General features: G+C 36.7%; 1 protein-coding gene and 1 non-coding gene across 7 annotated transcripts in view; one reads left to right on the top strand and one right to left on the bottom strand.

Annotated features, from left to right (window-relative positions):
- Positions 1-14684, bottom strand: part of RABGAP1L (RAB GTPase activating protein 1 like) — an 800696-nt gene that overhangs the window by 751939 nt on the left and 34073 nt on the right. The gene's annotated exons all lie outside the window — the stretch shown is intronic.
- On the top strand, positions 1010-1111 carry LOC114675368 (small nucleolar RNA U13). Its single transcript, XR_003726416.1, has one exon. It is a non-coding gene; the product is annotated as a small nucleolar RNA U13 (small nucleolar RNA).

The raw sequence follows: 14684 nt of genomic DNA, 5'->3' as shown, positions 1-14684 counted from the left end.
GTCTCACACCTGTAATTTCAACACTTTGGGAGTCTGCGGCAGGAATACTGCTTGAGGCTAAGAGTTCAAGACCAGCCTGAGCAACAGAGTGAGACTGTCTCTACAAAAAAAGAAAAAATAAAACTAAAATTAAAAAATAATTTCTATAAACTACCATAATGAGAGGAGCAGACGAAAACAAAAATTAATGACCAAAGTGAGCACCTCTTTCTGAATGAAAGAAATTGACATGTAAAACGATGGCCCTGGTGGTTGCTACTGCAGGGACAAGAAAAGAAACTTGTTTAAACAGGCGAAGCCACAGTGACTTCAAATGTGGATAACTGGAACCAAATGGGGACACACTGGAAAAGTTTTTCATCTTTTTTCAAGATAAAAGACACTGTACTTTATCCTATAAAGGTTATTTATATAAATGCAAAATATCAACAGGGACAAGAGAACATAGCTAAAATTTTATGTATCAAATAATATTGCAGCATAATTATTAGAAAAACAAGGTTCAACGTGACTAGAAAACAAATATAGCAGGAAACAAACACGATCTCAATCCCAGAAATGTCAAGTAAACAAAAAAGCACAGAAAATTTAAACCTTAGAAGTATTAAAGTGGCATAAACTAAATATAACAAAATTTGTAACCTTCAAAATATAACTTGTGCCACCTCTGGAAGCAGTTTCAACAATGTCCCCAAGTGATTAAATCTACTCTAGTTAAATATGATTATTCTATAGGTTTATGGCAAAAACATCTGTACGTACATGTTTTCTGGGAGCCATCCATCTACCTCATATATAGATTTCTTTTTAATTTTTAATTCACATTCAGGTAACTGTAGATAATAATCTAATGGAATAATCAAGTACAAAAAGGTATAAAATTTTCCTGTCAGGAATAGAAGCTGTTACGCCAGCTTACTTTGCTAATTTGCCAAAGAGTAAGATATATGCGTTTCACATTTTAGGAACACCAGATTGTTAGCTAACACCTACACAAGAACTTATATAGATCCTTTTGTAGTTCATAAGCGTGATAACTGGGTTTCCACACACATATGAGATGTGCCTCCCTCAAACCTTGCTACAGCGTTGGTACATTATCTGTCTAACATGGGAAAAAAAGACATCTCAGGTACTTATTTTAGCTTATTTGATTTTTACTTCCCTTTTACTCTAACTTGTTACAAAAATCTCAAATCTTAATGAAAACAATGAATATGACTTCTTTAACATTTACTTTCTCTTTAAAGAAATACCTGGATTTAAAACTATAAACCTCATATTTGTTTCCTATGAGTAATCATGACTAAAGAGAACCTAAGAAAGTATTTTTTCAGAGCCAATAATTCTAAGAATAGCTATTACTTCCTTCATGGATTTTTCAATTTTCCCTCAATCACCCTCACTGTTATTTCCCTGAAGCATTGTGCCAAACCACATTATGAGGGAGGGGAGACAAGAACCATCAACACTGATTTTTGAGTCATGGAAACCCAGAATAAAATTTGTCGTATTTAAGATTTTCAAAAGACCATTAGAGATATTGAATTGGCTCTCATAATCATGAAAGAATACACTATTAAGGAAATAATGAACAAAATAACTGATCTTTTAAAACAGAATGTTTTAGAATTGAAAAACAATGTATGGGCTGGGTGTGGTAGCTCACACCTGTAATCCCAGCACTTTGGAAGGCCAAAGTGGGCGGATAACTTGCGGTCAGGAGTTTGAGACCAGCCTGGCCAACACAGTGAAATCCCGTCCGTACTAAAAATACAGAAATTAGCCGAGTGTGGTAGTGTACGCCTGTAATCCTAGCTGCTCGGGAGGCTCAGGCAGGAGAATTGCTTGAATCCAGCAGGCAGAGTTTGCAGTGAGTCGAGACCGCACCACTGCACTTTAGCCTGGGCAACACAGCATGAGCCTGTCTTAAAAAATAAAAAAAAAAATACACGAATAAAACTGCCTCCACTAAAATATATGACTCAAGACCCTACCGGTCAAGTGGGTAAAATAACATAAAATTCAGGTCTGATATGTCCATAATTTTCATATTCCATAATTTTAAGTGTTTATATTGAAGGCACTGAATTTTTTAATTTTCCTCAGTAATAAGAACTTTTTCTTTTTTTGAGACGGAGTTTTGCTTTTGTTGCACAGGCTGGAATGCAATGGCGCAATATTGGCTCACTGCAACCTCCACCTCCCAGGTTCAAGCAACTCTCCTGCCTCAGCCTCCCAAGTAGCTGGGATTACAGGTATGCACCACACGCCCAGCTAATTTTGTATTTTTAGTAGAGACAAGGTTTCTCCATGTTGGTCAGGCTGGTCTCGAACTCTCCACCTCAGGTGATCCACCTGCCTTGGTCTCCCAAAGTGCTGGGACTACAGGAGTGAGCCACTGTGCCCGGCCCTGGCCCTCATCTCTTTTCCCATTAATGCTGGAGGGGGCACCTCACAAGCCAAGACACCTACTAGTTATTGGACTCACTCACTCTTGATGACCAAGGTGCCTGGCCAGTAATATAAACTTTTAAGTATTACTTTACATCAATTCCCCAGTACGGTGCAATCCATGCTGCTGTGGATCAGAAAATCTCATTTCCAATGCACCCTATCGCTGATCAGAAAATCCTCATTTGATTACTAAAAATATTTTCATTTTGGAAAGACTTATTTTCATGTAACCTCAACAATCATCTTAAATCAAATAAATCAAAATACTAGCCCAGAATCCAAAGAGCTTAAAAATTCAACTATTCTCAACTTACTCTCATTAGGTCAACTCCCTGAATTTAGGGATTATTTACTGTGCATCCTTCTCTCTCTGCAAGCCGAGAGTAATATCAAAAATCTGCAAATTCATTGTAAGGCTGGTTTAGTACAGTAAATAACTCCAAAATGAACTAGACAATAATGTATTTATTACCTCAAGAAACTCCTGACAGCCTTTCTCTGTATAATATAAACTAGATCTAAACCATATACGCTATGAATTTGGACATTTTGATCATTACAGCATGAATATTTAAAAATCAAGAAAAGTAGCAATTATTGACCAAAAACTATTCAATTACTTTTACAGTCTCTAAATATACTCAACTTAGAAGAGTGTTTCTAAGTCATAATAAACATCTGTATTTTGAAAAAGATTTCCAGTTGATCATGATACATATACCCAACTACTTTAAATATGCCCATTTTAGAGGAGTATGATATGTAATCTCCTTATCTAATTTAATTTATACAACATTCACACAACCAATAATTAATGGGTCTATCTTCTGTAATAGGAACTATGGTTGACTCTGAAAACACATTCATATAAAATGGGTTTTTCTGCACTTCATGAAAAGGTGTCAGCTACATGCCCAGAACTCCAAGAATATCTACATAACACAGACCATAACAGATTTTTTTTTTTTAATTGAGATGAAGTTTCGCTCTCATTACCCAGGCTGGAGTGCAATGGCGCAATCTCAGCTCACTGCAACCTCCACCTCTCGGGTTCAAGCAATTCTCCTGCCTCAGCCTCCTGAGTGGCTGAGATTACAGGCGCCCGCAACCACGCCCGGCTAACTTTTGTATTTTTAGTAGACACAGGGTTTCATCATGTTGGCCAGGCAGAAGAGACTTTTTAAAAACAAGAGATCAGATGTATTGTGCAACGCTTAAGAAACAGAGAAGAATCAAGCAGTGTGACAGAGGGGTTGTGAATGAGCAAAATTAAGGAAACAAATTCTGTGGTTTTCCAAGTGTATTACATGGAAACTCGGGGGCTCCTTTCACCAAGAGGGATCTAAACACATCTTCTACTGACCATCATGATTAAGATTGGGCAGTGTATCATTTTGGAACTGAACCTACTTACAAGGGTTCAAGCCCTTTGGGATACTGACGAGAGGCCATTAAAACCTAACTATTTGACAGTCAACGGCCTGAGTCAGACACACCTGGGTTTAATCCTGACCTTAAGTGAGTAAATCTCTAAACTTCAACTTCGTTAAGTTTACAGGAAAAATAGTATCTACCACAGAGTTGTTGAGAAAGAGTAAAGGATATAATTCATATGTAAAGCACTGGGCACAGTGCCTGGCACATTTTAAAAAGCTAAATAAATATTAATGTTTATCACTTATCGTTCTCTTTTATGATATTATGAATCCCAGATCAGTCATTCCTGGGGCTTCAAGAAATATTGCCACCTTTCATTTTTCTTAAATCAAAAATTTAATATGATCTACATCTATCTTTCTTATAAAACATCTCAAATTCTACCATATGCTAAGACTAATACCAAGCTAGCAGAGACCTTCCACTATAAAAATGAGCAGAAGACAAAATTGATGTCCAAAAAAAATACCATTAATTCAAATTATGGATACTAGCCTAAACAATGAATGCAAATTTCTTCAGAAACAGATTTACTATGAGATACAGGAAAACATGTTTATAAAATTTCCAACTGATGTTCTCAGGACAATCCAAGAGAAGATTACAAACAAGAAACTAGAGCAGGAAGTTATGATGGGGAACAACCTAAGATTTGGAGAAACTGCAGATAAAAAATAATATGACAACAACAGCAGAACTGGCCAGCAGATTAGGTATTTCAGTAAACAGAAAAAAAAAAAAAAGAAAAAAGATTAAAAACTCAAAAAATTTTCCCAGAAAGAATAAAAGGATTAAGAAATAGAAATGCTGAGGAAAGAAAAACACGGAGATCATATCCAAAAGAGGCAATCTAAATAAAATAATTCCACAATCAGAAAATAAAAAGAACTACAGGCCAGGCTCAGTGGCTCACGCCTGTAATCCCAGCACTTCAGGAGGCCAAGGCGGGCGGATCACGAGGTCAGGAGATCAAGATCATCCTGGCTAACACGGTGAAACCTCATCTCTACTAAAAATACAAAAAAATTAGCCAGGCATGGTGGTGTGCACCTGTAATCCCAGCTACTCAGGAGACTGAGGCAGGAGAATCACTCGATCCCAGGAGGCGGAGGTTGCAGTGAGCCGAGATGACGCCACTGCACTCCAGCCTGTACGATAGAGCGGGACTGTCTCAAAAGAAAAAAAAAAGAAAGAAAACTTAAGAACCCTACCCAAAGTCACTAGTATAACAGGAATTGGAAATCAAGCAGTCTGGCTCCTCAGTCTGTGGTCTTAAACATATTACACTCTCAAAAACAATACTAGAAGGAATTTTTTCTAAACTGAAGAAAAATCTGAATCAGACATGTACAGAGTTTGAGTATATAGGGAAAAATTAATTAAAACATGCCAATATCTAAATATAGCCTAGTAAAAACATGTTTTAATCCTACCAAAAAACAAGAAATCAAAAAAGATTACCTACAAAGAGGAAAAAAGGAGAAATGGAGAGGAAGGGCCAAGGGGAATCAAGTTAATCTCAGACTTAGCCCTTTCCTCTGGAAAACTAAAAGCCAGATTATAACAACCCTTAAACTTTCCCAGGCAGAAACATAAAGATCAAAATCTGAGAATCCCATACCTGCACAGGTACATAATCAAGTCCTTCTCAACTGGACAAGAACTCAGAAAAGAGATCACTCATATTATATACTCTTCCTGAAAATAATTATCCAAATATATATTCCAGGTTACCAAGAAAGAGCCAAAATTTTAAAACAAACACTCAAGGAGGGGGAAATTAGTCTATAAAGAACTAAAAGTGAACAATAAAATCAATTACACCACACTAGGGTGAAATCACTCGTGATTCAATGTAAAGACTTCCTGAAAAACCTGATTTTATACACTGGAAAATAATAATTTGTGTCAATCTAATTTCAAAGCAAACCCTGTGCCCACCATCAGTCACTACCCATTCCCCCCTTACCCCGGCTTCTGGCAACCACCTGTCTGTTGTCTGTCTCTTCCTGTTGCTTTTTCTTCTTACAACTTTTTAGACATTCCTGACTATTCAAGAGATTGTGGCTAAGGCATGCCAGCCCACCAGGTGTCAGGTAACTGATAACAATCTTAACACTTTTCCTGGGGGCAATACAGAGCCAACAGGTCACTTTCTCAGAACTTGTCTCTAAGATTTAAAATCCTACTGACAGTCCCAGGCTTTAGAATTAACTTAAGCCGGCTGGGCGCAGTGGCTCATGCCTGTAATCCCAGCACTTGGGGAGGCCAAGGTGGGCAGATCATGAGGTCAGGAGTTTGAGACCAGCATGGCCAACATGGTGAAACCCCGTCTCTACTAAAGATACAAAAAATTAGCCAGGTGTGGTGGCTCACACCTGTAATCCCAGCTACTTGGGAGGCTGGGGCAGGAGAATCGCTTGAACCCAGGAGGCGGAGGTTTCAGTGACCTGAGATCATGCCATTGCACTCTAGCCTGGGTGACAGGGTGAGACTCCATCTCCAAAAAAGAAAAGAAAAGAAAAGAAAAGAATTAACTGAAGCCTAATCCTGTAGACTCTCTACCACCACCACCATTAATTACCACAAGGGAGAAGAGAATGGTTACTACTGACTGAGTGCTTAGTACAAATCCAAGTAAAGAGGTACCAAAGCCAAGCAGGTCAGTGTTGACCCCAAGCTGGGCACTAAGAATGCCTGGTTTTGAATCATGGCTTCTACATGGATCAGTTTAATTACCCTGAACACGTAACTTGATCTCTCTATGCCTTAATTTTTTTCAGATGGAAGACAAATATTCCTATCTCACAGGATTGTTGTTAACATAAAATGAGTTACCACAAGTGCTTAGAACAGCACACATAAGTACTCAATAAATGCTAATTATTACTGATATCTATACTGCCTATTAAAAGATTCTCACATGTAGTCAAAATGATGACTAGAAAAAAATGATGACTATCCATAGGTTGAACCATATGAAATTGCCAGTATATGAAATTTTCTGACCTACAGAAATGGATAAACATTTGAGATGATGGATATGCTAATTACCTGATCTGATCATTATACATTATATGTATCATATCTCACTACATACCCCATAAATATGTACAATTATAAGTCAATTAAAGAATAAAATTTTTAAATGGCAATTTCACGTGGTTCAACCTAATATACACTGCTCCTAAGAGTCATACCTAAAACAAACGTACATGCCAAGTTTTTTTAAAGTATAAATCACTATCGGGCAAATTAAACAAAAAAGATACTGAAATTGGCAGATTCAGTATCAGAGGGTGATTCTGGCCAAAAGCATTAAATAGAACAAACAGGTCTTTTTATATTGATAAGTAATACAAGCCAAACTGAAACTCTCTTAGTCAAAAGCCTTTATATACCAAATAGCATAACATCAAATACATACAGCAAAAACTGTTCAAAAACAATAAAAAATTGACAGATAACACAATTCAAGCAGAAGAAAAATTAGTCACTGACAAATCAAATGCATAAGAAATTAGGATATATAAAGTGCCATTTAATTTTTATGGTTAACTGGTATATACCTAAATATTGAGCTATTACTTTAAACAAACACAAAGGTTCATTTTCAAAAGAGATCATACCCTCAGCCACAAAAAATAATAGCAACAACAACAAAAAAAAACTTTTAATAATTTTCATAGAGATTGCTTAGGATATATTTCCTCACTAAAATATAATAAAACTAAGTATCGATTACAGTTTATATCAATTAGAGGGGATTGTAATTGCTCACTTATTGTTCAACATTCCCCAGCTTTGAGTAGAACATAAGATCTGTTTCATGCACTGCTGCATCCTCAGCACCTAAACAAGTGCCTGACACATATTAAAATAAATATGTGCTGAATGAAATTAAAAAGCACTATACACTTGGTGGCAATAAAGACATCAAAAGTATAATCACAAGCTGCTTAAATTATAAAAATGAAAATACTATATATATCAAAACATTGCTGGTTTTGTACCATTATAGTACTATTACTGTGCAAATTGCCACCAGAATCTGAAAGTATCAACTGAAAAACAAAACTAATAAGCGATTTCAGAAAAATAACAGAACTCTTAGGACATATTAAGTATACAAAATAGTGCTAGTCATTTTATTGTTTTTATAAAAATATATTTATAAATATTTTTAATTATAATAAAAAACATTTCATAGTTTCATGTTTTATAAATACGTAACTCTCTTAACTTGCCTTTCTTATACCACATGCAATTATTTATACCCATGGGACAAATATTATTTCCTCTTTTTTTATAGTGACATTATCTGCCCAGAGGAAAAAGGCAAGGTCTCCTCTGCAGTCATGACCATTAAGTAAAATCCCTATCTTCACCACTACCAGGACAGATATGTGGTCCCATCCAAAGACTTTCAGGCTAGCAAGACAATAAGAAAGTGACTGGAATTCCTCCCCAGGGCCCCTGAAACTGTATAAATAATCTCAACCAGCTCATAATTAACCTTCGCCTAAAAACAATATCTGTTTTCCAGGAATTTCATACTTTACTTAGCTATCTATGAATAGAATACAGAACCCCCCCACCCTGCAATGTAAATCTTACTTTTAGACATATCTAAAAATTTTTTTAAATACATTTCTTATGAAGATAGGAGATAATCAGTATTATCTCCTATTTTATTAATAAATTAATCAATTTATAATAAATCAATTAATAATATAAATTTTATTAAGCAAACCTGCCAGATAGAAAACATACTAATTCAGCAATTTTCTTTCAGACCAGCTGTATCTCATTACCCTCATCCAAACAGGGGTGACAGAAACCTATTTATGATAAAATATCAATAAAACAGGTATGTAACAATAAAATTATGATATATACAGAACATACAAAGAATACTAGTAAATTTTACTGAAGCGCATAAAAAGTCTGACAAACAGAGACATATAATTTTCCAGGAGAGCAGAACTCAGAAAACAAACCATATAAATGGCTAGTCACATCAGCCTAACTTTAAGAAAATGGAGCAACTATGATGTATCATAATTTCTAAAGATGACCCAAAAATAGAAGAAAAATAATTAAATACTTACCCAAAATATGCCAAATATTTAATGTGCCTACCATGAATTCATTCATTCAAACACTAACTGGAAGTCTACAATGTACTTAACACAACAAGCTGAGAATTTAGAGATGAATTAAAGTTGTGGCTTCCTCAGGCCCCTAATACCTACAACAATGGAGTGTCCCTGCAGCTTCTCAAATCACCACATACACCTTGTGGATTATTTGACCTCTTTAAACATAAAGGAAAACAAAAATTTCAGCACTTCCAAACAATTCTACCCAACTCCCCCAAAATAAAGTTTAGTCTCTTAAAGCAAACCAGTTGTCTTATAGGTTCCTGATCCTGAATACAAAATAAAAATGAGAATATCCCAAAACATAAGAATTAAAGGAACAGCACTAGTTGCATGTGTTAAGTCCACAAATGCAAGTATCAATCTGACCGGGCATGGTGGCTCACACCTATAATCCCAGAACTTTGGAAGGCCAAGGCAGGCAGTTAACTTAAGCCCAGGAGTTCAAGACCAGCAACATGGCAAAACTCTCTCTCTACAAAAAATAGAAAATATTAGCCATACATAGTGGCATGCACCTATAGTCCCAGCTACTTGAGAAGATGAGGTGGGAGGATCACCTGAGCCCACGAGGTCAAGTCTGCAGCGAGTTATGATCGCACCACTCCACTCCTAACTGGATGACAGTGAGATCCTGTCTCAAAAAAAAAAAAGGTACCCATATGAAGGAGGTTGGACATAATCCTTATTTTGGGTTCCTTAAGTTGCACTGCAAGTCACAAAGCATGCAGCTTCTATACAAACAAAACAAACAAAAAAGAAAATAAAGTCAACAAATGAGAACTCATTATTTTATTTGAGAAGTTTATTTTTAATTTTCACCTACCAATTTAGTCAATAATAATGACAGTCAAAGTCTCAGGGAAGAGCCCTCATAGTCTGATACCATTAAGAAGAAAAAAAGAAAATATCTATCACTGAAATCAGTCTTAACTGAACTCAAATACTCAAGGCTTTTATAACTTCAGTCAGCAAAATAACACTTTTCAACTCTGTACTTTATTGATTTTTATAAACACAGGATGAAAGACAGACATATAAAAAAAAAAGCTCAGATAGTTATACTGAGCTATATTTTTATCCTGAAACCAAATCCCACTAAGAATTACAAATTTTTTGAGTAAAGTGATCTACTTGGATCCCAAATCTAACTATTATTACATTTTAAAGACACAGTCAAAACTTGAAATTGAAAAAAGAAAAAAATCCCAACAGTCTAAAAGCTCCAAGCAGTACAAATACATAAAATGGTCTGTCTAACTCTATCAGTAAGTTTAAGACTGGTAAAGAGCCTCTTACATCATAGCCTCATTTATCTAGGTAAGCTGGGAAGATGAATTCTGGTTTTCCGAAGCCGTTTTTATATTACTGTATTGCTGGAAGATTTGAAGTTTAGTTTATTTAACCAGAGGCATTTTCTTTTAATCTAGTTAAATTATACTGAGATAATTGTGAAATAAACAATTATTTCTACCATAAAAAAACATAGAATAGGCGAGACACAGTGGCTCACACCTCATCCCAGCACTTTGGGAGGCTGAGGCAGGAGGATCGCATGAGCTCAGGAGTTTGAGACCAGCCTGGGTAACATAGCAAGGCCTCTTCTCTACAAAAAAATAAAAATAAATAAAAATAAATTAGCCAGGTATGGTGGTGCACACCTGTTGTCCCAGCTATTTAGGAGGCTGAGGTGGGATAATCAGGAAATTGAGGCTGCAGTGAGCCATGAATGTGCCAATGCACTCCAGCCTGGGAGACAGAATGAGACCCTATCTCAAAAAGGTTATAAATACAAAATAAAAATTGACCATTCCTAATAGCTATGAATAGGGCCAGACAGTAAGTATACAGGTATAAACATAGTAATGCTCCCTTATATAAACAATCCCTTCTTGATTCACAAAGCTTACACTTGGGAATTTTACAATAGTAAACCAATACCCAAGAACAATGTAAAAAGTCAAAGGTTCCTCCCCCTCAACTAAATTCCCCAGTTATCTTTTTAACACACAACTAAATGTTATTTGTTTCTCCTAAACGCAAAAAATAAGACATGGATCCTCTACTGCTTCTGAACAAAGAAATTCAGATTAAAAACAATATTTTATAAGAAAATTTTATAAGAAAATTACCACTTTTGAACTATGTTTTGCATATGAGATTTTTTTTCCTTTTTTAAGAGACAGGGTCTTGCCCTGTTGCCCAGGCTGGAGTACAGTGGTGCCATCATAGCTCATGGCAGCCTGTAACTCCTGGGCTCAAGTGATCCTCCCATCTCAGCCAACACAGGTGCATGCCACCATCCCCCAGTACCCGGCTATTTTTTTTGGCGGGGGGAGTTAAAGACAGGGTCTCATTGTGTTGCCCAGGCTGGTCCCAAACTCCTGGCCTCATGCAATCTTCCCTTCTCAGCCTCCCAAAGTGCAGAGATTATAGGATTTTCCCGCACCCGGCAGGGAAATTTTTTTTAATGGCCTTAGCAAGTGAACAAATGGGAAATTGTTAGCAAGATAATCAACACAGAAACCAGAGTAGTTAACTCTACATCTGAACTTCACATTTAAAAAAAAACATCACCAAGTAACTTTCCTCCCAATAGTCAAAACCTCCCTCAGCACCTTAAAATTATTATTATTTATTTATTTACAGGGTTATTTAAGCAATTTGTACATAATATGCTAAATATTATCAGCCTTTCATAAAAGCCCTAGCACACAACTTCAGTAACACTTGATGCTATGGCAAATCAGTATAAGATAAAATTTTAAAAAATAAAAGGATAAGATCTTTCAAACTTGCCATAATCTTGTCAAAATATATCAAACTTCTATAGGCCAAAAACATTTCAATTTGCTCTATCAAGAGAATGGTTAAACAGCTGGAGGCTTGATGCAGACAACGTAGGACACAGCACATACTTAAATGACTTTCTTCATATACATTTTTAAAACTAAATCAGTAAACAGTAACTGGTCCAAGAAAAGCTCCAGAATTCTCTCCCCAAAGAACAATATTATTTAGTACCAGAAATCCCAGCCCCTTGTTACAACTTCTAGCATCAAACAGACTGAACACAACTAAATGTATGTTTTAGCCTCACTTTATTCCATCGATAAAGGAGTATCCTGTTACACATATTCAAATTTTAATGAAGTACCTTAGGATCTTCATTAATGTATCTGACTAAATGAATATACAGCAAGAGGCCAGTCAACAAATATTTACTAAACAATAATTATGTGCAAGTTATCCTATAGAAAGTTTAAGTCAGGTCAGTATATTCTGTATGTTTTCCTGTGCCCTAAAATAACACTTTTTCCACAATCTCAACACATTGGCTCAAATTGAAATTATTGCTCCTATTACTGTAGTAATCATTTAACTATGTATATGTATATCAAAACATCATGTTTTACACCTTAAATATATACAATTTTAAAAGCTCCTATTTCAAATGACAGGTCTTCACTAATGTACAGCTGACCCATATAATACTACCTTCTCCAAAACACATGGAGAATATGTCTGACATTTTATTTTGACAAGAAAATCAAAACCTATACCCGGCATTCTGGGTAATGTTCCTATATATGGTCAAGTCTTCAATATAAGGGCATATCAGCATAAAGGCAATTGTAGCCTTTTGTTTCCTGAAATGAGTAGGTCAGAGAAACAATATTAGTTTAAGGAGACAGGTTTTCAATTTTGGGGGTTTTTTTTGAAACAGAGTCTGGCTCTGTCACCCAGGCTGGAGTGCAGTGGCACGATCTCGGCTCACTGCAACCTCCACCTCCCAAGTTCAAGCAATTCTCATGCCTCAGTCTCCCGAGTAGCTGGGATTACAGGCGTTTGCCACCACATCCAGCTAATTTTTGTATTTTTAGTAGAGACAGGGTTTTGTCATGTTAGCAAGATTGGTCTGGAACTCCTGACCTCAGATGACCTGCCCGCCTGGGCCTCCCAAAGTGCTGGGATTACAGATGTGAGCCACTGCGCCCAGCCAAGTTTTCTACTTTTAACAGCACAATTTAAAATGTAACAAATGTGGCAGTTACAATTTTTAAAGATGCAAACATTTTCAAGGTTTGACTTGTTAACTGTTAACAGTTATCCTTTTATTACTATTTACTAAACCAGAAACCACTACTATAAACCAGAAAGTACTGGGCATTTTAGTCATGTTTATGTTTGTAATCATCACTCAAATAACTGTAATCCCACCTTACAAATGAAGCAATACATTCAAAAGAGTTAATTTGTTTTATTTAATATAGCTAATTAAAATACAATATTCAGTCCAGATCTGAAGCAACCAAATCGATCTCACTTTGTGGTGATCTGTCTCCTAAAGTAACGACAGCATTGTTAGGTGCCCATCTGAAGCCCAATGGTGATATGCCTGCCTAGTTTCCTGCCCAAAGTGTTTATCTGAAGGGACTCTGGCAATGCCAGATCTCATTACACTGAAAAGAAAAACCTATTCCTCTGTTCTCCTATTTTCATGTGGGAGCTTTCACTTTTCACTAGGAGTGCAATACTGTAATATTCACCACATTTTCCAACTCACCTTTACCAGTAATGAAGCTCAATACTTCATTTTGATCCACATTAGACTTATTGTTTCTCTTCTCTGTAAAGAACTCCGAGGCTGCCGGGCGCAGTGGCTCACGCCTGTAATCCCAGCACTTTGGGAGGCTGAGGCGGGCGGATCACAAGGTCAGGAGATCGAGACCACAGTGAAACCCCGTCTCTACTAAAAATACAAAAAATTAGCCGGGTGCGGTGGCAGGCGCCTGTAGTCCCAGCTACTCGGGAGGCTGAGGCAGGAGAATGGCCTGAACCCAGGAGACGGAGCTTGCAGTGAGCCGAGATCGTGCCACTGCACTCCAGCCTGGGGGACAGAACAAAACTCTGTCTCAAAAAAAAAAAAAAAAAAAAAAACAACTCTGAGGCTGGGTGCAGTGGCTCACGCGTGTAATCCCAGCACTTTAGGAGGCCGAGGCAGGTGGATCACCTGAGGTTGGAAGTTCGAGACGAGTCTGGCCAACATGGTGAAACCCTGTCTCCACTAAAAACACAAAATTTATCTCGGCATGGTGGTATGTGCCTATAATCCCAACTACTCAGGACGCTGAGGCACGAGAATCACTTGAACTTGGTAGGTGAAGGTTGCAGTGAGCCAAGATCGCACCACTGCATTCCAGCCTAGGCAGCAGAGTGAGACTCCGTCTCAAAGAAAAGAAACAACAACAACAACAACAACAACAACAAAAAAAAAAAAACCTGAGAGGTGGATAAGTGACTTTTATGCAGTTAGAGAAATAATCAAGGTTTGAGATCAAGCAGATACAGTTAATGAAACACACTGACAACATAAAGAGAACTACAGGGATTAGTATTATCATTTACAGAATAAAACCACTAACATAAATGTTCTATGTTCAATTGTAACATTTCAGAGATAGTCTATTCTTGAACATACCTTTACTTCAATCTAGGAAATTTTTAGACCATTCAGTCTAATACTTTAACCACTTTGAAAAAACCTAAGTCAATACCACCTGCTTTTACTGCGGCACAGAAAGCAGACTCTACGTATAAATGCATTCAGTCCTACATTCTAATTCC

Source organism: Macaca mulatta, chromosome 1 (genome assembly GCF_049350105.2).
Source record: "Macaca mulatta isolate MMU2019108-1 chromosome 1, T2T-MMU8v2.0, whole genome shotgun sequence".
Lineage (NCBI taxonomy): Eukaryota > Metazoa > Chordata > Mammalia > Primates > Cercopithecidae > Macaca > Macaca mulatta.
Note: the sequence above shows the minus strand (reverse complement) of the source record. Positions and strands in the feature narration are given on the sequence as shown.